This window comes from Amblyomma mixtum, chromosome 7 (genome assembly GCF_055824585.1).
Source record: "Amblyomma mixtum isolate Tamu chromosome 7, ASM5582458v1, whole genome shotgun sequence".
Lineage (NCBI taxonomy): Eukaryota > Metazoa > Arthropoda > Arachnida > Ixodida > Ixodidae > Amblyomma > Amblyomma mixtum.
In genome coordinates this window covers 59,208,017-59,231,272 of record NC_143018.1, presented here as the reverse complement: position 1 = coordinate 59,231,272, position 23,256 = coordinate 59,208,017, and the positions used below count along the sequence as shown (strand labels likewise).

The following is a 23,256-nucleotide window of genomic DNA, read 5'->3' as shown; positions in this document are numbered from 1 at the left end:
GAGCCGAGCCACCACCGCTGCCACGTTCAGATAGGAGAGAGTAAAGAAAAAGGAAGGTGAGAAGAAATAGTGAAAGAACAGACGCGCATCGCAACAACCGCGTCCGCCGAAGAGAAGACGCCGGCTGAAACAACACATACCCTTCCGCGCATTACTTCTCTAAGTTTATATGTGCTATTCCAGCGAACCACTACTTGTAGTCAGTGACGCTTAGCACCTCAGCTAAAATAATTCATTTAATTATCACATTCTGGGGACGCAGATCCCAGTCATAGCTGCTCGCATCAAGGTTGCAGCTGTCTTTTATTTGAAAACTCCAATAGCTCCTATCATTCTAAAAGCACGCTTGATTGAACTACTGGAATGTTGTTCGACAAGTCAAAGAATACCGTACACCCTTACGCACCCTTGCACCCGAAGGATCTACGACACCCTTGCACCCGTGCGGCTTTGAAAAGTCAATGGGTGCATTAAAGGTGCCAACGCGCTGAGCGAACCGATTTCCCCAAAAAAATAAGAAAAAATGAGGGTGTGGAAAGGATGCAGCCACGAGCGCTACACCTTTAAGGCTGCAAATTTTTTTACTGCGTAGGGATGATCTGGAGGGGGGGGGGGGGGGGGGCGCTATACAGGGTGTCCCACCTAAGACTTAACACAATTTTTAAAAATAGCCTTAACCTTAAAAATAACCTCGAACAGCGTTTTTTTTTTCGGTATAGCAACTAAGACATGCTAACTAGCAGGGTGGTTAACTAATATTCAGTAGTTAACTTTTTAACTATTACAATTATGCTCCTTAATTATTAAAATGCATGCAGCCCACCGTAATTAATATCAATATTAGTTTTTACCATTTCGAAAACGCGGTTACCCTTGGTTCGACAAATTTTGGCTACATGTCGCCTAAATGCCTGTTCTATTGAGAAGCTTGCCAAAGCAACCTCTCCAGTGGATGTAACTCATAGAAATCCAAAGTTTCTTGGGCCACAGCGCTGAGGGTAACCACACTTTCGAAATTCAAAGACCTTATATGTATATTAATTACGGCGGGTTGCAGTTACAAAAGTGTTACAAAGTGACATATTGATTATTAATTCATTAACCAGCCTGATAGTCAGCAGGCCATAGCTGTATTTGTTGTACTACATCGCTGGCAATGCTATCCCGAAAAAACTCTAAAAGCCTATTTTTAAAGACATAGGGGAAACGCCCTGTATAAGGCGTGCGCCAGGGGTGCACTGCGCGCTCCCTCTACTCGTACGACGAAGGCAATTTTCTGTGATTGCAGTACCTAACAACGAAGCAAACGTAAAATATATCTTGCGCGACGCCGCCTCTTGAGCCTTCGCGCGAAATTTAACGTACATGGAGCTCAGTTTTTATTCCTGAATTCGAAACATGCGCCTTCATTTCATCTACAAGCACATTACTACTGACACAGCTGATGTACGGTCTAAACAACTTATCTGGCTGCATGGTCCCGTTCTATAATTTTACCATGTCATTCATGAGCAGGGCGTTCTTTCAGAACATAACTTAGTCATTGTTAGCCGTTACCAGCTTGCCGCGATGCTTTAAATCCTGAATCGGAAGCTGCCACCCACGGAGGTATTTTTTTCTACCACTTCTGCTCTCAGTATCAAAGCTGTTGCACCTGTTTAGGATGGCCTGCCCGTAATCATCCATGAAATAAGCTCTAAGGAGACTGCTCCGCCACCAACTTTATACAGCGACTGTGTAGAGAATGTATTCACGTGCGCCGGTAACTAACTCACAATCTCTACTTTGTTCATTTCAGCGCGACAGTGTAGATGATGAAAAAGGCATTTTCTTTGGAGTTTCACGTGACTTTCTATGAGTGCCTCAAAGCAGCGGCTTTCTTGCCATGCAGGCTTCTCTAGCGTGGAAGCAGCATCTCCTCCTGTGCCTCCAGAAAGACGGTGGCGACATCAACCCCCATGCCGAGCGATTGCTCTCGGCAGCTCTCTTCCGAGAGTTTCGACTCGGTGGCCACGGAACGTCATCGTGCCGTGGAACGGACGGCAAGTGAGCTCCGCGTGCTTGTGCTGACTTGTGGAAGGTGGACGCAGGCCAGCAACGCCTATCGGTAGTCGTGAGCACCTTCGTCTACGCCTCTTCTGCTGCCGCCAGGACAGAGGCGACATCTGTCCACAAACGGAGACATTAGCCATAGAAGCTCTGTGCCGAGCATGGCCACCTTGCAGCTCCGTATGCGTCGCTTCGAAGTGGGCACTGTTACTGTTTCTCATGCCGTCCAGCAACGATGCTGTTCGTCTCTGCTAGTCTCTGCTAGTGGCGCTGCTGCCAGTCCTCATGATAGTGGCGCCACCATCCGGCGTACAACTCACACACAACACAAGTACAACGGCCATGATAGCTGCACATCTGCCACGCTAATACCAGCAAAGCGCTAATCTCAACAATTCAGAACCACAGATCAGATGACCGCAGTGAAGTGATCTAGATTTTAACTCGGGCTACAACGAACAAACTACTGCTACCATAGGGGCAAACAACAACCGCAACGTACTGATAAGTACACCACGGTGCGATAATCGCGACCATAACCCACACTTCTACGAGTTGAACTCTACAGCCACGATGAAAACAACCACACCACCCACATTCACGTATATCATGCATGCAGGCAGGTCCACAAGTTCGCGACAGCCTGTCTCCGTGGCTCCGTGGCTATGTCGTTCAGATTCTGAAGCTTGACTCAGCGGCCGCATTTCAGTGCTGGACGGTAAGGAAAAATGGTATTCGAACATACAGTAAAGAACCGCAGGTGTGCCTAAATTATACGCAAGCCCTCTCTTACAACGCTTCTCATAACGTCAGTTTTCACCCAACAAGATCAATTTTTCTCGACGGCTCCCCATCGCCATGGCTATCGGAAACGAAACATGGCAAGAAAACATGGTCTGCTCACCGTATCCTGGTGACCTGAAAAAGTGCCGAACAGTACAGTCACACTGTACCTACGGGTTAAATGCAGGAAAAGCTTCCAAACGGTTTCCGATAGCTCATTATGTATGTCTTGTCTCGAACAGCATTTCTCCTGTTTCTCTTGCCAGCGTCAATTTCAGCCCAACAGATTTGTCTACTTGTCTGCTAGACGGCGCTCATGTTGTTCCTCATGCCGGCAAACACCTACACTCCCCGAAACCCGAAAAGCAGCCTCTGCACGCTGAACCTAATCCCCCACGAACACACGCCCCATCAGTTATTCTTCACAGTGGCCATCTGTCCAACCACTACAACGAAAACCACAGCGACAAAGTCACAACTACAACGAACATCAGGTCAGCAGAAAGAAACGCCCAAACCATACATGCATGCACACCAACCATATCCACTAACGGTGCGTCCAATGGAGCGGTCGCGGAGAACGAACAAGAGCAGCTTCGACCGCGACACGGACCACTGACGAGAACAACTATCACATCCCGACAACCGCTGCCACAAACTGCAAAGGCGATGCCGATACTTCGGTGGGAATATGCTCTCCTGCCAAGGGTCATCCGGGATATCCGGATAAAAAAAGTTAGGCTGGATTAAGGATGGCTTGAACCTAGTTTGACGAGCGGAAGCTTTGACACAGTTCTCCGCAGGTCCTTTCCGTGCCTTTTTAATCAGAACTGGGGTCCGCATTTCTGCCCTCTTCCCACTGCTTGTTCGTTCACTTTCCTTCTCTGTGCACAATCGGCGCATTTTTTCTCTCATGGGTCTTCTTCCTATCATGTCGGCCGTAGACGGGGGGCACCAAATGGCCAATTTTGGTGGGCTCTTGCCCTGCCTCTGCTACCAAGGCATGGGGGTTAGTCCCCTTTTGTTCGGCACGGGTTAACCTTTGCCCCTTTTTCCTACTCCCGTCCCCGCTCCCTGCACGCAGGATTAGTCTTTTCTCTTGGTGTCGACCCGTCCTTGCCACTTTTCACAGTCCTGCATTTCTCGTACCTGTTTTGTCACGCCTTAATTTCTTCACTATCCGTTCCGCTATGCACACCCTATTCTCTTTCTTTCCTGCGGTACTCTTCTTCTTTTCTACCTTTTACAGTGTCTTCCTTTCTTCCTCCTTTCATAGATTGGGCCATGTCCCAGCAACCATCAAGCGTTAAAGTTCTTGGGCAAAATAGACAACTTCCTGCCTCATTCATCTTTTACCGGGGCTTTTCGGGCATGCTTGCCTCGCCCTTCTGCCCCTTTTCATTTTGTTCCCCCTCAGATTTTTTTTTCTCATTGGATATTATTTAGAAATCTTTGGGCGTTTCGTTCCTATTTTTTGTCCTCAATTCGTTTATGAAGGCCATAACCATGTGCTGGCGGGAGCTTTCTGCAACCATTTTTTGTGGCGTTACTTTCTACCTTAGAGTTTGACACAATGAATGACAGATTCGGAAAATGGGCGTTTGAACCCAGCTTCTATAGATCGAAAAATCTTGTACCATGGCGCTGTATCCCTTCTCCCTCTAAAATTCATTACCAGCATCAAATACGACAACCGCAGATAAGTTCTGCACACCAACAGCGACGACTGCAAATACGCCAAGACCGGCCACTGCGAATGTGCAAGTCATCAGCTACGCATCTTCGACTGCCACGACCGCAACTACAAGCACGACTATAAGACGGTGAGTTTCCATTCATCCTGCCAGTGGTCTGAGATGTGCAGAATGTACGTAATTAGTGACAAGCCTGCAAGAGAAATTGAAATCTCTGCAAGACACCTGTTCGGGGTAACACGCCATTAATAACGGCCATTCAAAAGAAGAAAGCCAACAATCACTGAAACCGAGGGAGACAGACGAAAGTTTACATTGTTGCTGGTTTGCGGTGTTGATCAGTGGGAAATGATCAGCGTCACCAGTTCATACCTGAAAGATAGCTGTTCAGAAAGCGCAAGAGAAAACAGCCGCATGCCGCCGGTGAGAGCTGAATTCACCACCTCCGTATGTCGCGAGCGATGCTGTAGCAACTGAGCTAAAACGATGGTCCTACTTTCGAGGGTTTATACGTTGTATATAACCTAATCCTGAGAGTATTGGCCAGTGAAACCCTCGACCATAGCTGTGGGTGTAGGAACATCCTGTTATACTGCAAGTGTCACGTGGAACGTGATTAAATGCTGAGAGCTGCGAGAAAACCCTGTTATTCTTCATATAGTACCGAGACTTCCGGAACGCCTTCGTTAAACTATTTAGCAGACAAGGACAAGGAATTGAGGGGTTCTTTAATGAAGGAAGCTAACGGTCTTTAAAGCCGAGGAAAGCATATGGGAACGTTTGCTTTTGTTTGAATATGTGAAGTGGACCAACGGAAAATTAGTAACGTATCAATTTTTTTACCTGGGAGAAATTATTAGCAAGTACAAGACAAAAATTGCCCCCGATTTACCTGGGTAAGTAAAGTGCGACTTAAGTACGCTAACACGTTTGCCCTTTTTTAGCTTTGTTTATCTTTGTTCAGTTTTTATAAACTTGAAAATTCAAGTCGCACCAAACGTTCCTGCCGTCTTTCCTAGGCTTTCCTTTTGCTGTAAGCGGCCTGAGCTGCTTAATGAAATTTAAGTTGGTCGCCTTTCCCGCTATTCTGGGTTCGCTGAAGCCATTTCTGCACGCCTTTCGACTACACGTTACTCCAACGACTTCTTCATTCCCGTCTTCTTTTTCGCTGTTCCTCGCATTTTTCCCTCTACATCTGTTTCCGCATCCCGTATGCCGGCATACCGTCCTTGGCACTCTGCTTCAGCTTGCCGCCTCGTTATATCGTCTGAAACAGTTGACTCGCTTTGGCGCTCGCGTCCTTTTCGTTGTTGTGCAGTTCATCTTGCACGCCGTTCGGCTTCGAAATCTGACGAAGGAACGGCTTCATCCATGCTTTACCGCTTGCTGCCCTGCACGGTCCTCCGGCGACTTCATCCTAGGCCTCTTCTTTGGGGCATGTGCATGCAACCCCGCCACGGGTGTAGGAAACATCCATAGACACCATTGTACAGCTAATCCAGACCTCAGCGCCCGTGCTTCCCAAAGCAACCGGAGAAGAGCCAAATGGAGCACAGTGTCATCGTCATGGCAGCGGCGTACAGCGGAAAAAAAAAACTTCATGCCCGAGTGGGATACGAAGCACTGCGTGAGAAAACAAACCAACTTTGTTTTAAAGCGCATCAGGAAATTCGGCCACCTCTGCCGTTTCTGGTGCTGCTTGGAATTATTCATTTTCAGCTATCAGCCGTCGTGATGGCTCAGTGGTTATGGCGCTCGGCTGCTGACCCAAAACATGCGAGTTCGACACCGGCCGCGACGGTCGAATTTCGATGGAGGCGAAATGCTAGATGCCCGTGTACTGTGCGATGTCAGTGCCCGTTAAAGAACGCCAGGTGGTCGGAAATTTCTGGAGCCCTTTACTGCAGAGTCCCTCATAGCCTGAGTTGCTTTGGGACGTTAGACTCACACAAACCAAAAATCAATTTTTCGATAGTTTTTGAGTCACCAGCATGTGCTAGATTATTAAAACCGAACCTTTCTCTCGGCTGATGGTCCTACGACGTGACCATGTGTCACGCTCCAGGTGCAAGGCTTCAAACGATCACCGACACCGGACTTTTTTTTTTCGACATGTGGGTACTAATGCCCTCGGGTTAAAAATATACCAACAAATCGTCCATCAAAACGATGATCGGTTGACTGAAGTGTTAAAACGCTGCACCGCGGGTCACCGTTGGGTCACGTGTATTCCTGATGTGCAGCGCGAATACTAAGTGCCGATATGATGCTGTGAAAGCGCTCACGTTGTTCAAAGAACCTGCGAAAAACGCACATGCCAGATTGCTGCTGCCCTTTTATATGTCCGTTAGAATAAGTGCGCCGGAGGCTAACTGGTAGCTCACGTCGCACCCAATAAAATCGAAGGATGCCCCATTGGTGGGCCACGACACACACGGCCCCGAAAACCACGGCCGAAGTGAACGAGTTCATATAGGTTTTACAATATGACAACCTTAGGAAGCTTCACGCGCGCGGTTGTATTTATCGTATGCGCGATAAGGTTCAAAATCACTGTATTTAGTCAAAAAAAAAAAACGCCGTCTGCTTTGACGCAGGGTGCGATGCATGCCTGTATTTGTCGCGCATTTGGCGATATGGCACAGCTAAATCAGCGAATTTGATCGTATATTGGCGCAAAGAAAAATGGGATGTGCCGTATATCCAGATGTTGCACTACCTTTTGCACTCAGGAATTCTTATTAAATCCATAGCTTTGTTTCCTCTCTTTGTTTGCATTTCTTTCTAACAACCGAAGCTATACTAATGTACTACTTGTGACGCCCTTTCATTCTAGGTCGCTTGTTTCCCCGCAGTAACTGCGAAGTTGTCCACGCAGCCTCTGCACGGGGTGACGTCTGAGCCTCCTGCGGGATTCGTGTTGGTCTGTTCCGACATGCGCCTGCAGACGACGCTACATCCACATCGATATGTGCAAGGATGGACAGTGCTTCCCATCGGGATCGTTCTCCTGTAGAGCTACCTGTGCATTTACCGTTCAAGCGGCACTGCTTCTGTTCTTGCGTGATCCCCCTGGCGGGCATCGGCGACACATATTCCGTTCTTCTTGTCAGTGGCCACAAGGCCTCTAAGACCAGTGCGACCAGGGCTCACAAGAACGCCAGCACTCACAATCACTGTCATCTAAGCAGAACAAAACGCAACCAAGACGCCCACAATATCACAATGCAAACCGCCACAAGTACGAAGACCACTCTCACGAAACATGCACTACTAACTCTGCACATTCGAAACTTACAGCTGCGAGTAGTCGCACGACACACAACCTATTATCAACTAACAGATACATGTACGCCTCTCGGTGAATTTCATGGCCACATGTGCATCAGTTTCAAGGTCACATCTTGTCATAATGTTTGTGCCTGCCCTGAAATTCGACACACACCATATTGCCAACCGACAGATACATGTACGCATCTCCATGAATTGCATGGCCACATCTGCATCAGTTTCATGGTCACATCTGCATCAGTTTCATGGTTACATCTTTTCATAAGCTTCGTGCCTGCCCTGAAATTCGGCACACACCTTATTATCAACTAACAGATCCATGTACGCATCGCCGTGAATTTCGTCTTATTAGCTATGATATATCTACGCATCTCCGTGAATTTCATGGTCACATCTTGACATAAAGTTCGTGCCTGCCCTGAAATTCGTTCAAACAGCTCACCAAGACATATTCACAACGTCCTGGTTGCACCTTCATCGATAATACTAAATCACGAAAACTATCCGATGGACGCTGACGGCTCATAGGCGACGTGTACATGGTGTTCTAGAATAAATTATGCCTTTTTCTCCTATCACGGGCATTCTCGGCTTGTCAGTGCTTGAAGGGAACACACGTATGACACGACAGCAGCCACGGAGTTAATGACAGTTGAAACCTATGCGCTGATCGTAACAAGCGTTGCAGTCACGAAGAGTGAACCGACCGTATTTGCGCATGTATTTGCGCGTACTAGAAACTTTCCTTTGAAGCGTCGAGTGTGGATTCGAGTGAGCAACGTTCAGCAGTGCAGAAATAAACAAAAAATTAACGGAAAGAAAAATTCAGGGAAAATTGAGGAGTTTTTTTTCGAAATGAGCCAAATCCACAAACCGAAAGTAACGCAACCCCAACTGTAGTGGCAAGCTAAGCCAGTCAACTTTCCTTTAAAAAACAGATCAGAACAAAATGGGTCAAATTACACCAACTGAGCTAGCCCGCAGATCACATTTCAAATCAAAAACGAGCCAAATCCTTCCACTGCGTGGATCGAAATGAGCCAAATCCGTTCAACCAATAGGAGACTGACCCGTAGACCACGTGATTCAGCCAACATGGCAGCCTCCTTGTAGGCTCGTGCCGGCGGTGCTCGTGCGTGATAGCGCGGACTGCGTGGTCTGTTTCGCGAGCTCCTTTGTTTTTTCAAGATTTTTGCTTTGACGAATTTAGTTCCGCATGGATTGCGACGGGTATGAAGAGGTCGGTGAACGTTCCCTGGAAGGCGTATTGTACGGAAGTAATGAGATCAACGTCCAACCTGCCTTTCAAGATTACTGAAACGAAGGTTTTTTACATTCAGAGAAATGTGACAGGCCGAAGCCCTCAAATTAGAGCCGAACCCCACTACAGGGTTTCGGTGTCTAATTTTGTATCGGTCCTAAAGAGGGGAAAGACCCTTGTACAAACACCGAAACAGTGCGAGCTGTATGCACACCACCTCAACGAACTGAAGGTGAGAGACGTGACCAACCTTCTGTTGACTCACTTTGGTGTGTCATGGAAAGAAAACGAAGAACTTGCGTATTTTGAGGCTGCCTTTCGTCGCTGTCAAGAAAAGGAGCCCATGGATCCCACGTAATCATATCCAACGTAATTTCGTCATCCAGGAGCAATATACTTATACTAACTGAAACTTGGTTAAACAGTAACGTGTCCGACGCTGAAGTTTTAACTGACTTACCGGAATTCAACGTCTACCGAAACGATCGGAAAGACTCACGGGGGGGGCGGTGTTCTTGTTGCAATTCACCGAGGTTTATCATGCTCTATTGCACACGTCACATCTGATATGGAATCATTATGGCTAATTATTCGCACTCCCCCTGTAACAGTACTTCTTGGCGTTTGTTATAGGCCCCCGCAGTCAAATCCAAACTTCTGTCGACATCTGAATGATACCATAAATCATCTTGTTGTTAAATACCCAAATGCGCGCATTCTCCTTTTCGGGGACTTCAATTATCCGGACATTGATTGGCAGAGTTTAGGCACTTCCTCATTAACATGCAATACAGAAGCCAAGAACTTCATTGATGTCTGTTTAAATTTTAACCTCACACAGTTAGTCTCGGAACCTACTCGTGTCACGCATGCAACCGCAAACACCCTTGACCTAATACTAACTAATAGCCCTGAGTACCTATCATCCATTAGTTATCTTCCAGAAATCAGCGACCATAAAATCTTACATGCTCTATTTTCATTTACCCCAGCTCAGAAGCACCCATCCAGAAAAACAATAAATCTGTACGATAAAGGGAATTACGATGCAATAACTGAAGACCTTAACATGTTCTTTTCAGAGTACCAATCCACATTCGACAATCACTCTGTTCACGAAAACTGGTTGATATTCAAAAATAAGTTAAATATGCTCTCTAATATGTTTATCCCCAGGGTATCTTTCCAAAATAACCGCAATAAGCCATGGTTTACTAAGCATCTAAAACGTCTAGAAAACAAGAAGAAACGCCTGTTTCGTTCAGCCAAACACACTGATAATCAAGCCGCTTGGGAAAAATACCTTGCATCTGAGAAATCATACTTACTTGCAGTTCGTAGCGCCAGGCGCTCATTTTATCACACTGACTTACCGAAGCTACTAATCAGCAATCCTAGACAATTCTGGCAGGTTTTAAATCCTAAGCACACTCATGATATTACACTCACTAACGACTTGCACGAAGCGGTTACTAACGATGAATGCGCAGAAATATTTAATAACGCATTTGCATCTGTTTTCACGAGTGAATTTGACATGCCTTCACAGTTACCATCGCTCAACACAGAAGCCATCATGCCAGCTATCACATTCCTCGCTGATGGTATCGCTTCCATAATTGATAACATGAAACTCTCATCATCAGCTGGTATGGACATGATTAATACAAAACTGCTTAAAAATGTGAAATCAACATGTGCAGCCTACTTATCTTTGATTTTTTCGCAATCGCTCTCTTCAGGGATCATTCCAGATGACTGGAAAACGGGGAAGGTCGTTCCAGTCCACAAATCAGGTAACAGAGACTCCCCCATGAATTATCGCCCCATTTCATTAACTAGCGTACCCTGCAAAATCATGGAACATGTCATCTACTCTCAGATCATAAGTTTCTTAGACTCAAACGATTTCTTCCATTCTTCACAACATGGGTTTCGTAAGGGCCTCTCTTGTGAAACCCAATTAGCGTTGTTCCTTCACGACTTGCACACTAATCTTGACCGTAACATACAGACTGATGCCATATTTCTAGATTTTGCAAAAGCTTTTGACAAAATTCCCCACCGTCGTTTATTAGTAAAACTTGCACAGCTGAACTTACATCCTAACATACTACAGTGGATTGAGCAGTTTCTCACTAATCGTTCTCAATCAGTCTTTGCTAATGGCCACCTGTCTAACAGCCTCCCGGTTACATCAGGCGTTCCGCAAGGATCTGTACTCGGTCCATTACTCTTTTTAATATATATTAATGATTTACCTGACCACGTTTCCTGCAGTATTCGAATGTTCGCTGACGACTGTGTTATTTACCGCACTATTAATAACTCTCGTGATCAACTTAGTCTTCAAACCGATCTTAACAGCGTACTTAATTGGTGTAACAACTGGCTCATGTCCCTAAATCCTAATAAATGCAAACTCTTATCCTTCTCTCGTCGTCATAGCCCGCATCGCTTCCAATATTCCATTTCTAACACCTCGATTGATTCAGTACCATCTTATAAGTATCTAGGAGTCACCTTGTCTTGTGATTTATCTTGGCGCACCCATATTGGAAACATCATTTCAGCATCGAATAAAACGCTTGGTTTTCTCAAGCGCCATCTCCGCCTTGCCCCTCAACACGTAAAATTACTCGCATATAAATCGCTCATCAGACCAAAATTAGAATATGCATCTGCCATATGGAGCCCGCACCAAACTTATTTAATTAATGCATTAGAAGCTGTCCAAAATCGTGCCACTCGATTCATCCACTCTTCATACTCATATGACGTCAGCATTTCTTCATTGAAAGCATTATCAGGACTACCGCCCCTTTCGTTCCGTCGTCGCATTTCAAGTCTCACCCTTTATCACAAATTATTCCATTCTTCCCTCAATCGGTCACCGTATATCACAGCTGCCGCACGCATATCTCACCGCACCAGTCATCCCCTACAGGTTGCCCGGCCACCATCGCATACTGCCACCTTTTCTGCTTCATTTTTCTTTCGAGCAGCAACGGACTGGAACGGCCTACCCCGTGACATCGTCAACATCGCTTCATCCTCTACTTTTCAAGAACATGTAACCGATCACCTTCAGTGCTAAATAATATTCGCTGTTTTGTTTGCTCATTTTATTAAGATCCCACCCCTTATGTAATACCCCCGAAAGGGGGCCTTTAAGGTAAATAAACTGAACTGAACTGAAAAATGGCAGATTGCGAAGAAGGCTGCTTATGCTGCCAGGAAGACGGGCCTGCTATCCATGCATGAGTGTAAAGCGGGTGACGCATACTTGTAATTTTTTTTTACTGCTGAAGTCACAGCACAAGCATTTTTCCATATTGTTTTGAATGTAACCTACAACATACTGCAGTAATAATAAAGTTTCGAGAAGAAAACTGGGTCGAATCTGATCCTTCACTTCGATATGAGCCAAATCCAATGTTTCCATTGTTGTATAGGCCAAACTATGCACGTAAATTTTTGGCGATTAAGGCTGTTCGACTGCTCTATCTGCCCCATAAAACTTGTGAGGTACTAGGTTGAATAGCAGCGCATTCCTTTCAGACAAGAAATTATGGCCTTGTTCTAAGTTTCTGTTTTGGTGGATCTGGATCATTTCGAAAAAAAACTCTTCAATTTACCTCTGTCTTAAAGGGATGACGCTATAGCCTTAGTGGGTCCCTTCATCAGCCTGGACCCCCTTTAATCAAGTCGAACTAGAATTTCGCCTCCATCGATATTCGACCGCCGCGGTTCGATCCCAGCCACGGCGGACGAATTCTAGATGCCCGTGTACTGTGCAATGTCAGTGCACGTTGAAGAACCCCAAGTGGTCGAAATGTCCGGAGCCCTACACTACGGCGTCCCTCATAGCTTGAGTCGCGTTGAGACGTAAACCCTATAAACTAAACTAATGTGCCCCGATGGCCTATGGGTACAGCGTGTCTGATTCGTGATCCAAGCGTCACAGATACTAGCCTAATTTTATTTTCATAATTAATATTACATTCTTGTCACAACGACGCTTGAGTCACGTTGCGACCTTATAATCACAATTTACATAATATTTTATTTAGTTACCAATTCCGCTGCTCCACGTGTGACGTCACGATCCTCTCGACCAATCCGGACTTTCTCGACATCCCAGCTACACCGCTGGGTTTTCTGCGTAACGAGGCCCTTTACACTAATGCGTTAAAAAGAATGCAAAAGGCACCCCTGTGCTCTGTGATGTTTGCATGTTGAAGAGATGGTCTAATTTATCCCCTTTCATTTTACTGCTGCCCTTTAGTGCCTGCATTTTAGCGTTCTTTCGCAGCAGCCTTCATCCCTAACCGAGAAGTGAAACAGTAATGTGTGTAAGGTACAGTACTTACGGCAATAAAAATAGAATTAAATGGAACTCGAAAGAAATCATATCCAATCATAGTAACCCCCTTTATGTGTATAACAAAGCACCATAACACATGCCGAAGAGGCCTATCATTTCAGGTACATCCACAAAACTCTTCGAGCTCCAAATTGCCCTTACTGTGCTCAGTGATGTCCGAGTCGGTGTTGCTACGCTACGCGTCGGTCAGTGTTGCTACGCTACGCGTCGGTCAGTGTTGCTACGCTAAAGACCAGACGAGTATACGCACGCTCGTCACAGCCGTGGCGCTGACCACTTATATGGAAAGTATTTTTATTGCGTTAACAATATTACGCCAGGTCTGGGCCTCTTTGCGTGGCCACGGCAGTAGGCACGTTTGACCTTTAGAGCGACCGCAGATGGGGACCCCCACTTCAAGCCGGCGGGTGGTCGCGGCGGTAGGCACGCCGCGCTGCAGCTGCCGTCGCTACCGAGTGGAGGCGCTGTTGCGCTGCTCTCTCTAAATTCCCTAAGTTTGAGGGGCTTTAGCTCTCTCGCCAGCTGTGAGGGAGAGGGGGAACAATGGGTATAAAGCGCGTTCGCTTGCTTGCTGGATTCATTCGTCATGCGTATCTGTCCTCGCTTCGGCGAGCGCGGCTTCGGCCGCTTATCTGTGTTTTCAGCTGCGTCCGCTCCGGAAGACGCAGTTTTAGCTGCGACGCGTGTCTTTTCTTTCCTTTTTCTCTTTTCTCTGATCTCCTAACTCTCCTCTATCTGCACGTGGCAGCGGCGGTGGCTCGGCTCGAGCCAGTAGGCAGGCCCGTGCAATTTCCTTTTCATCCTTCTCTCAATCGCAACAACTGGATTCACGACATGCTACCCGATAAGCAGGAAGAGTAGCTACGCCGACTTGCAGCAACCACTAAGCAAAAGCGGGCCCAACAGACCGATGCAGATCGTGAACAGCTTCTTGCTAAACAGCGAGCTCAGGATGCTGCTAGATGGGCGCGCTGTGCGCTGTGCTTACTTAACCTACCAGGTTTAACCAAAGATAAACCTCAGCTAATCTTTTTGTTACAGTGGCAGTAATGAATTTCCTGTTTCCCTTTTATTCGGAGTCGTCGGTGTTGTAACACATGACGTCAGGACAACGCATCACGCTAATGGGCTGCAAAGCCGAGCGTCAATTCTACCTTCCACCCCATCCCTCCCTCGACAATTATCAGACACTTTCGAGGCGGCTCCAAACACGCACTTTACCCTCCCCTTATATACACTCAAGCTATCACGAAGTCCACACAAACCCTTCCTGTATCCTCTGTCACTACCCGAAAGCCACTGTCGACCGTATCCTTTTCCTCTGCCCGGCGGATCCTCCTCCGCGGGGCCTGGAGCACCTTACCACTTGGGAGGCTTGGAAGACCCTACTGCGCTCCGAGGACCCGGCCAAGCAAGCCATCGCCACCGGCCGGGCTGCCAGCTTCATGGGCCGTGCGGGGGCCCACGGACCTATGTGTTCCAAACTCCCCTGCTGCATATAAAGTTTCTACCACCACCACCTGGTCAGAATATTGTGACGTTACGCAACATCATGAAAATATGCCACGCTAATTGTCCGGAATGCCCATAACTGATTGGTCTGAAAACAATGACCCCCTGCCTCATCTCTCTCGTTGCATGCCGTACCCACCCTAAGACCCAACCCCGCATACCTAACCCCCGAAACCACCTCCACGCCCTCAGCAAAAGGCACTCCTTCCAGAGTTAGCGGATTCACACTGGCGAGTTCTAAAGGTCACTAGACAGGTTTAAGCTGACTCGTTACGCTACCACGCCGCTTTCGTAGTGCTCCGTAACCGGAACTAATCGACCGAAATCGGTCGTGCAACATCTGCGACTCTCCAGTGGTCATGAATCTGCCTTTAAGCAGACTCCCATTAGCATTTCGCGCCACCCCAACTGTCCCGGAACCCTGTAAGGGTCTTCGGAGACCAGTCGAATGGCTAAAAGAATTGGTAAATTGGTTTCTGAGGAAAGGAAAAACAAATTACCGAAGACACTCTGGAAATTCTAAAGTGTGCTTGGCGAAAGCCTTGTGGTCAACCCACCGCTGCTTCGTCGAACCGCTTGACGCATGGCGGGCTTCGCGCATGTGCGGTTTTTATTATCGTTGGCGGCTGCGGTCGCTTTTTTTATAGTGGTGATTTAGGGCACACCTCTTTGGCTTCCGTTTCGCGGCGTCGCCGTCACCGTCACCGTCGCCGTTGCCCGTTCGGTGTTCATTGGCATTGGCGTTGATGTTTTAATCATTTTCAGGAAAGGAAGCGCGCATAACTGGCTCCCTCCATGCAGCGGCGCAACCTCCTCGTAATTTCCTTTCCTCAAATTAATTTTAAGGCCAAAGCCTTTAATGGCTCATGCTCGCGGTGTCCATCCATGCTAGTGGTGTTCATCCGTGCGCTGGAATCGTGCCAACTGTGGCCTCTCTGCGCAGCGGGGCAACCTCCTCCGTAATTTATTTTCCTCAAATTCATTTTCTTCATTACGGCCCCTCTTTCTGTTTCTTCTTTAACTCCCACTTCCTCCCTTCCTCTACAAATGGATGACGGGTGTCTACCGAGATATGCGAGAGACAGTTACTACTTAATTTCCTTTCCTCAAATACAATTTTCATTTTCTTCACTACGGCTCATCTCTGTCTTTCTTCTTTCACTCCCACTTCCTCCCTTCTGTACAGCGCGGTTCGGGTGTCCACGGCTGCGGTTGCTAAGCAACGGGGCGACTACAAGGCTTTCGCCAAGCAAACTTTAGAATTTCCAAAGTGTCTTCGGTAATTTTGAAGCACTTCAACACAGAATTTGATGGTGGCTGCAGCAACGACGTTCTTGGCGTTTTCAACATGGTCTGTGCCTGCCCATCCAGTCGCCACCCATCCCAACCATTCATCTCACACCCTTCTATGGAAGCCCGGGAGGCGGCGCTGCTCAGCTGCCATGACCTACAGTCCCAATGGATGATGATGATGAAAATATTTTAATGAAATTTTTTAGGAGGTCGTAGCGGCGGGTGGAGCTCTCAGTCCGGAACCCCATTGGCGTAGGCTGCTGTCCGCGCTCTTTCTATGACTTCATTTTGACTCAACGGACCGCCACCCCAACTGTCGCTGAAATTCGCACTTCCACAGGAGTAAAACTTGAGTCATTCTAGCGCGCAGCTCTTTGCCGCCCGTTTCTACGTTTCGCGGCGTCGCCGTTGCAACCAGCAGCAACAGCTCTTTAAGCTGCGAAACCAATGGCGCGGGAGCTTGGAAATTTACCCGCAGCGGTGGCTCAGTGGTAAGCCGCTCGTCTACCGAGCCGGAGTACCCGGGTTCGAACCCGACCGCGGCGGCCGCGTTTCGATGGAGGCGAAACACAAGAGGCGCCCGTGTGCTGTGCGATGTGTGCCCGTTAAAGATCCCCAGGTGGTCGAAATTATTATTCCGGAGAACTCCACTACGGCACCTCCTTCTCTCTTTCTTCTTTCATCCCACCTTCCTCCCTTCCCTTACGGCGCGGTTCAGGTGTCCGCCGAGAAATGTGAGACAGATACTGCGCCATTTTCTTTCCTCAAAAACCGAACAACAAACTATAGTGGCTAGAAGTTTTATACCAACCAAGCTTGGAAAGCAGAGGGTAAAATTGGTAAATTGGTTTTCGAGGAAAGGAAATGGAGCAGTATATGTCACACATCTCGGTGGGGAACTGAACGTGAGGTAAGGCGCATAACTGCTCTCTTGGAAAAGTGGACACCTAAATCGTGTTTTAAGCTACGTGGCGGTAGTGACAGATGTGCGCTGCATGCGTTGGCATTGACAACGTTGAGCCAGAAACGCGGCGCTGAAGCCATGGGCCGTCGGCGTCCGTTGTGGTCATTGGCGTTGACGTTTTACACTCCGATCACTTTTAGGAAAGGGAGTGCGCATAACTTGCTCCCTGGGTCAGTGGACGCCTGAATCGCGCTTATAGGTACGTGGGGTGATGATAGAGAGAGAGAGAGAGAGATGTAGGTTGCAGGCATTGACAACGTTGTGCCAGAATTGCGGCGCGGAAGCCATAGGCCGTTGGAGTTCATTGTGTTCATTGGCGTTGGCGTCGACAACGTTTTACTCATCGTTCATTTTCAGGAAGGGAAGTGCGTATACGAGGGGGTACCCCAAAAAAAAACGAAACTTATTTTTGTTTGTACTCATTTGTTCACATTTTAAGCACAGACCTTCAATCTCCTTCAAAGTATTCCCCACTTGCAATGATACGCTTGTCGAATCTTTCATTCCATTTTTCAAAACATTGTTTAAATTCATCTTTTGTGATGCTTGACAGCGCCTCCGTCGTTTTTTTCTTCACCTCAGCAACATCAGCGAAACGCTTTACATTTACCTATTTTTTTCATTCTAGGAAACAAAGAAAGTAGCACGGGGCAAGGTCGGGAGAGTATGAGGGTTGAGGAACAGGGGTCATGCCATTTTTGGTCTAAAATTGTCGTAGAGACAGGGCTGTGTGAGCAGGGGCATTGCCATGATGGAAAAACCATTCACCCGACCGCCATAAATCAGGCCCCTTCCACCGCACACTGTTGCCCAATCTTTTCAAAACATTCAAGTAGAAAGCCTGGCTAACTGTCTCACCCTGCGGAACATATTCTGAATGGACGACTCCTCTCACGAAAAAACAAAACAGCATTGTTTTGAGGTTCGGTTTCACCTGTCGAGCTTTCTTGAGGCGAGGTGAATTTGAAGTTTACCATTGGCATGATTTTGCTTTGATTCAGGCTTTGATTCAGGAACACTTTAGTTGTCCCCACAGCATTCGTCCTTGTACGTCTTTCTTAATATTTCAAAAGTTTCCATTCAACTTTTTCCGAGAAAAAATCAATTTCACCGGCGCACGCTGTTCACGAAATTCAGCCATTGCAAAAACGACACTCACACAAAGCAGTTGTCACTCTAAAACTCTGCCTAAACTAGTCTGACCTTCTTCAGCGGCGGCACTCGGCTTACTGACTCTGGAATGTTCGTTCTATGCGCTCCTAGTGGTAAAACGCGGTACCACAGAAGCTTTGCTGACCAAAAAATTTAGTCCGGATTCTTCTGGGTACCCCCTCGTAACTGCCTCCATGGGTCAGCGGACGCCTGAATCGCGCTTATAGGTACATGGGGTGATGAGAGAGAGAGAGAGAGATATGGGCTGCATGCGTTAGCGCTGACAACGGTGAGCGAACTGTCGCGATCAACCATTAACTGCCAGCTGCCAGGGCGGGAGGTTGGGTGGGGACTTTAATGTATAAAGACAAACAGGAATTTCTTCCCACTTATGCAGGAGATCATCCCGTTCTCGTTCGTAACGCCTCACACGGCTGTGACATCCTGGCGAAATACTTGCGCAGACCTCGTATTTGATAACCAGGCATTGGTGCAGCAAGTCGAGCATATATCCATCTATTTCTCCAACCACAAAGCTTGCTTCATGACAATCAAGAACTGTTAGTGGAGTGTTTCCTGAAGAAGGAATATGTATGAAAAGTAACAAGTTGTCTGTAACTGTACATGCATGTCTTGCTCGAATTCTTTGCCTCAATATATCGAAAAGCTGAAATAACTGATGAACTGCGCTCAAATTTCGCATTAGGAAGTAATGTAATTGTAATAATAATTGAATGCTCTTTAGGACCCTCAGTATGTATGTCTCTGTATAAGGGAAGAGAGAAACGAACGTTGTACATGTGATTGTCCAATTCCCCTCTCTTCATAGAACGTAAGTGTGTGCAGACTATACAGACGCCAGAGAAGTCAACGCGCCAAGATCGCAACAGTCATTAAAACTGCAGTTATCAGTGATACAAAACCGCCTGCTCAAACATTCAGGCCGCAGAAACTTTATTAGTTTTAAATTGTAAACGGCGCGTTCAAATTCACGTCCGGGAATTGCCTAATCGAATCATGCAGTCGTGACAAAGTACCCGATAAAGGTATCGAACTTCATATCTGAAAGCGCTAGCACCGCCTGATAATGCTCAGGAAAAGCATTTGCGATGTTCTGGACACCATGGTTCGAAATGGAAGGCTGAACTGGAACAAGGTTCTGACATTTCGGGATCAGATACAACGACAAGTTCGTACAAGTCTAGTGGCGACCCCTTCGAACAAAGCGTACAGTATGCAGCGAACACCCTCCAAATACCCAGAGATATCTAGATCAAAAATCCGCCACCGCCTGCGACAGCAAACTTGCCGTAGCATTTTTAAAGGTGCGGGTTCTAATTGGAGGCTGCCGGTCTTGACCACTGCCAAAATAGCATCAGGCTTTGGCGGTCCGATAGACCACCATACATTTTTTTTATCCGCTCGCGGCACAATGAGATCACATTGTTCGACAGTATTTAAACACTTATATGATCGCTTCAGCACACATTGGTCTTATCCTCCAAATTATACGCCAGTACAAGCAAGCTAATGGCTCTCGACATATACACAAAGAAGATGACGCCTTCTACTATCGAGATTTGCATAGTTCTCTAAACACATGTTCAGTATATATAAACAATTATAGCCACATCAACAATGCACACACCGCGGTAACGGAGGAATCACGCGCAAACAAAAAGAAAGTCGAATCACGAACACAGACAAACCTCAAAACAGTTTGCACTGCTTGATGGGATTCATCGGGTCCCCGGGAGCGCATTGAAAAGCCTTGGCGAACTGAGGCACGTACCGGAAAGCGAGAGTGCAGATCGAGTCGGTGTCTGTATTTTGAGAGCTGCCATAGCAATTGACGTAACACAGCGAGATGAAGAACATCTGTAATCCGCTGTACTTGTCCAAACCGAACACGCTGTTGTCCAAATCATTCTCTACGGCATCGTAGGCATCCACAAGAGCGCCATAGCCGACCACTTGTTTTGCATAATAGTCTAGGTAAACGGCGTTGCCAGTCGTGCCTGATTTCATGCAGTCTATCAGGGGCTCAATGAGCGAAGCGTTGCTTTCGTAGTAGGCGTAAAAGAACAAGCTCCCCAGAGCCATGGCGACCTCAGCTCCGAGGCCGCCGTAGTTTAAAGACGAAGGCAGCTGCGAATCAAATAGGGGGAAGGATAGAGCGTAAGGCATCAGCTCGAATTCTCGCTCGTCGTAGGACACGATGCTCACCTCCAACTCGAGCATAGAGTGCAACACATACTCTAATTTTGCTGCCTTTGTGACATGCACCGACTGTTGCCAGTTCCTCACGAACGAATTACTCAAGTCAGGCATCTGATCTGTAGCCGAGATTTCGTCCTCTCCGGTGTGCTCGATGTTACGGAAGACCATTTCTGTAGAGCTCCAGTTGTTGACCACGGTGATGCCTTCGTCGAAGTACGTCCAGTTGGAAAGACGGCGGAAAAAAGCGGTTGCCACGGAGAGAACCATATTTTTTGCGAAATTCAGTGCTTCGCCTTGGAGGACTTCAGCGTTGTATTTATTGAACAGTGTGTTCCCGGAGAAGGACATTGCTCTCGTGACGCAGAAAATCCTGTGATAGACTCGTGTCGCCGTGTAGTCACTGTTGTAATAGTTGAAAATTAAGTCTTTATTCGCGAAAAGGGCAGCCACTTGAACGGTGCACCAAGAGAGCAATGTATGGAATGAGTCTGAGCCGTTCTGCAACCACAGGTTCATCACTCGCGCCAGATAATGGGGAGATGTGGTCGTCAGCGTAAGGCTACCGTTCATCTTGATGTGAAGTTTTAGAAGCGCCGCCATCCAGTTAACTTCGGTGAGGCCAAGCTCAGTCGTGTTTAGAAAGCTCTCAGCGCTATGCTCACCAGGTATTTCGTCATGAGCTTCAGATAGGTAAGCCAAGGCTTCTTCGGCCGACGCGTGGGTGTCCTGGTACGTGACGTTATCCTCGCCTTCAAATTGAAAGCGTTCCTTCAGGAACTCAAAGTACGCTTCATTCGTGGCGGTCGTAAAGTGCCTATTCCTCTTGATTACGAAGTAAAGGAACTTGCCAGGAAGTAGCTTGATTACACCGTCACCGGGCACCACGTCGAAGTCGAGGAGCACGTCCCATCCCAGCTTGAGAGAGCTGCAGAGGAGCGTGTACAACACGTCTGCGCCCTTGGAAGGTTTCGGCCACACGATGCCTGCATCAGCCAGCGCATCCTTCACGGCTGGCAGCTCGTCTCTCTCCCCTTCGAGCACATCGACGCAGCTCCTGTACATGAGGGCGGCCCGCTGCTCCATGTTCTGCCCCGACGCGGGCACGTCTACGCTCTTCAGGGACGCGGTCACCTTGTCCAACAGGGAAATGAACTGGTCTCTCCAAACGCTGGGTCGGTTTTTCTGCCGCCAGCCGTCACAGACAAAGTGCGTGAAGCTCTGGCACGGGTTCACCGATTCGTTGATAGAGGCGAGGAGTCTGGTCGAGTAGGCGAGGCAGGCGTGCGTCTTGCACGAGTTCCACGAGCGCGTTTGAGAGTGCCACGCAAGTGAGACGATCGCAAAGGCCACAAGCGCCACGAAGACAGTGGCCCCTAGCACGCCCATACCAAGCATGAGCCGCGAATTCAGCTTCTTGGGGTCCTGGAAAGAAAGGATGTGGCCGTAAGAAAAACGCTGGGACACATGGAAACGCCGATCACGAATGCCGGTTTGCTGAGCAGCATTGAGCACTTTTCGATATTGACACACAGTGCGCACGTTTGGGGTGTCTTGGTGAAGGAAACAAGAATGACATTGCAAGTCTTGTTGACTGTAAGCAAAGTCCGAGATACAAAAACTCGCTTCTTTCAATTGACGCTGCCTTCCTTCATGGCCCACAACCCTCATAAGTTTTGGCGGTGCTTATCTGAAGAGCAGTCAACTGGTTCCATCATTACAGATTTCAGCGACAGCATAAGTAATCCTGATGTATTTTAAATGAATTCCAATAAGTCTTTTCAGTCCGTTTTCACCAGAACAGCCTCTCACGCTTCTCTACCCGCATACACAATGAAGGAATATATGACAGAACTAATCATTATTGAAGCTGGAATCCTTTCTCTCTTAACAACACTTGACACAAAAAAATCTCTGGGTCCTGATTCCATCTCAAACACATTTTTCGCCCGCTACGCTGACTGGGTGTCTAAATACCTGCATAAAATTGTCACAGCATCTTTACAAACACTCGTAATTCCAGATGACTGGCGCTGTGCCAAAATAATTCCTGTACACAAATCGGGTTCTAAAACTGGTTTGGTTTGGTTTATGGGGTTTAACGTCCCAAAGCGACAAAGCCTGAACTGTATAATTATGGTCCGATATCGTTGGCAAGCACTAGTTGTAAAATGATGGAACACGTTATTTCTAAAACCATAATCTCATGTATAGAAAATAATAACCTCATTTATGAAAAACAGCATGATTTCAGAACAGGGCTTTCAACGGTAACGCAGCTTGCTGAAATTACTCATGACATCGCTAACACAATTAATGAAGGCTACCAGACAGACGCTATATCCTTAGACTGCTCTAAAGCGTTTGATGCTGTTCCTCATGATGACCTTATAACAAAATTTCTATCTTTTGGCATTGATCGCAACATTGTGTCATGGATTTCCTGCTATTTGCAGAACAGAAAACAATGTGTTAAAATAGTTGAATACGTTTCGCAGAACCTGGATGCGTATTCGGGTGTACCCCAAGGATCAGTTCTTGCGCCTCTTTTGTACCACATTTATATAAATGATATTCATTCCTGTGTTAGTTCATCGATCCAGCTTCGCCTTATTCCAGACGATTGTGTCGTATATATAGCTGCAAAAAAACC

General features: G+C 47.2%; 1 protein-coding gene across 13 annotated transcripts in view; it reads left to right on the top strand.

Moving 5' to 3' along the window:
- LOC149336191 (uncharacterized) overlaps positions 1–23,256 on the top strand; it is a 416,214-nt gene that overhangs the window by 38,104 nt on the left and 354,854 nt on the right. For 4 of the 13 annotated variants that reach the window (XR_016284208.1, XR_016284204.1, XR_016284205.1 and 1 more), the window contains 2 exons: positions 1,892–4,655; positions 7,363–8,395. The exons of 7 other annotated variants lie outside the window; for them this stretch is intronic. The gene's annotated coding sequence lies outside the window, so the exon portion shown is untranslated. Of the gene's footprint in view, positions 1–1,891; positions 4,656–7,362; positions 8,396–23,256 lie in introns of those variants that run through there. 2 more of the 13 variants (XR_016284210.1, XR_016284209.1) reach the window with 2 other exon arrangements.